Genomic DNA, 2901 nt, shown 5'->3' on the forward strand with positions numbered 1-2901 from the left:
AGCTGGCCCTACAGGGTAATGCTGATGGGTAGGTACCACTACGATGAACAAGCTTGTGGTGGAGAGATGGGAGAGAAAGAGAAGTGGAAGGGTTTGTGTGCTATGAGGAGAGGTGAAACTGGAGATGTGAGAGTGGTGAGGAACAGCCTGATGTGTGCTTAGACTGCATTGCCACCTGGGGCCATAGTGATGCCCTGTGCTGCCACCAAGGGCCATTACTGGAGCCATGGCCCTACAGTAGTGGTGGGGGTCTATGTTAATGTCTATTGCTCATGTTACTACCAAAGATCATGGCGACCTCCCCGATCTAGGCTGCCACCCGAGGGCTCTTCAGAGCTGGCTCCACCCCTCACCAGCTGTGGTACTTGGTAGAGTTGGAGTCTCCACCTCCCTCCACCCGACCCAACTGTCTAAACAGGCAGCACAGCAGAGCTGGCCTTTAGCATGGGCTCCCATGAACCAGGGCATTGGAGAGATGACCATTTGCCCTGCCTCTTGGTGCCTATGGCAGGCAGGAGAGCTGACCCAACCCCTTGCCTGGGCAGCATAGTAGAGGTGGCCCTGGCAACATGGGTGTGAGAGCATTGGTGGGCTAACTAACTCACCTACCATCCAGGCCCAGATCCAGGGCTTTGAGTTGGCCCACCCCAACACCTACCCCATCTATGAACTGCTGGAGCTGATTGGGCAGAATCAAAGCTGCAGGGCTTCCAGGGCACAGTGCAATTACAAGATACTGGAGATGAGTCCTGGTGATGATCCATTATTGATTATGTAAGTCAAAGCCAGAGGCTTTGAATCAGACCAATGACTCATTGCAATGAATATTGCAAGTAAAACTGTTTGGAGGAAAAAGATATGCTGTGGGACACACTGTCACATAGCACAGCTTTAATATCAAGATTTTTGTTTGTTTGCTTTCTTTTGGAAGGGAGATTACAAGGGGGGGTAAAGGAGGAGGGATGGAGAGATGAGTAGGATTGGGGTGGATGATGAGAAATTCACAAAGAATCAATAAAAAGTAAAAAAACAAATGTAGTTATTTGGATTAGACAAAGTGGAAACTTTTAAATTGTAATCTTGATTAATACTTGGGTATTTGACTAAACACTCCTTTTTGTATATTTGTTTTTGTTTTTGTTTTTTTGTTTTTGTTTTTTGTTTTTTTTTTTTTTGATTTTTTGTTTTTTTGGGCAGGGTTTCTCTGTGTAGCCCTGGATGTCCTAGAACTCACTCTGTAGACCAGGCTGGCCTGGAACTCAGAGATCTGCCTGCCTCTGCCTCCCTTGACTAAGCACTCTTAGTCAAAGTTTCAGATAAGACAACTGAGACTTAGTTTAAGAAATGTATGCAGGAATCTGCTTGTTAAACAAACTAAACCTGTATAAATCAGAGGATCTCTCTGTGCCTCTTGTCTCTCCTGTCTCTCTCTGTCTCTGTCTCTGTCTCTGTCTCTCTCTCTCTCTCTCTCTCTCTCTGTGTGTGTGTGTGTGTGTGTGTGTGTGTGTGTGTGTGTGTGTATCTGAAGACAAAGTCTCACTCCTTGGCTTTGGCTGGACTGGATCTCACTAAATAGATTAAACTGTTCTCCGTTGTGCAGTAATTCTGCTTCTGCTTCTCTGGCGCTGTAATTACCAGTGTGTGTCATCATGTCCCACTCTGAAGGTACCCTCTCTGCTACGCCACTGGAGGGTGACCTTTCTTTCCATGGGGACTGTCAGTACTTAATGTATTATTAAATGTAATATTTAATGTGACATAGTAGCCACTGTGTCCACCTCATGCTAATTTTCATCTGCTTAACCTTTTGTCTGACACATTATGCATCAGTCAGTGTTCTTTTATCTTGCACAGAATCTAATGTGCATTGTATCAAGCACTAATACTAATGAGCAGCGATTTACAATCAGTTGTTTTAATCTCAGCAAAATGGTTCCCAAGACCCAAGGGACCACCACTGGTTGATTTATTGTACAACCCACTCATCACAAAGTTCTGTGCCTTTGATTTTCAAATAAAAGATAATCATGATTTCAAGCATGGCACCCTTGGAATGTCATTATCTTCTTAGGATTCAGAAAATGTCAGAAGGAGTTAGACCCCTGTTAGAGTGGTGCCTGGAACACAGAAAGTCGCCAGTCAATGTTATGTAGTATTATTATCTTTAGTTAAGACATTATGACATAATAAAGCTATACCAAGGTGAGACAGGTATATGGCATGAAAGATAGATAGTAACAACCGTCAATAGTCTTCTACGGTAGCTATCCTGATGATCTTCCAAAAAATTTCACAGGAAAACCATTACTTAACCTTTGAGTAGGTTCTAAATTTTTTTGTTAGGCTTAAAAGACTTCCTTAATGTTTGCAGCATAGGATTTCTAATACAAACTACTTTAACCAGACTTTTATTTATTTTCTTTGTAAGAGATACTCATGCATCAAATGAAGGAAGAGCCTTTGCTTCTGTAGGAATTTATATTGCATGAAAATATTGCCCCAGGCTCAGTCCCTGCTAACAGTAATTTTCACAGAACTTACATAGGATTTTCACACAAATTATTTTATCCTTTAGAACGCTGTGATGGAATGGCTGCAGCAATTTGCAGATGGGGAGACTGAGAAGGAGAGGTTAAATAACGCACAGGAGCACGGGAATAAAGAGTCCACATATTCCATCAGCATGAAGTCAGGGAGATGCTGAAACCCAGCCTCACATCCGTGGGTGTGAAGCCATTTCTAGCGCTAATTATCATAACAAATTGGGGCGAAGCTACTTCAAAACAATGGGTTATTATGCTTGGATAACAGCAAATAATGGATCTTTACCAAATTAGTACATGTATAATGCGCTTGAAAATTGAGAAGGGTTTTCGTTGTGTGATTGGCTGCAGGGCTGAG

The sequence above is a fragment of the Mus musculus genome, chromosome 9, assembly GCF_000001635.26.
Source record: "Mus musculus strain C57BL/6J chromosome 9, GRCm38.p6 C57BL/6J".
Lineage (NCBI taxonomy): Eukaryota > Metazoa > Chordata > Mammalia > Rodentia > Muridae > Mus > Mus musculus.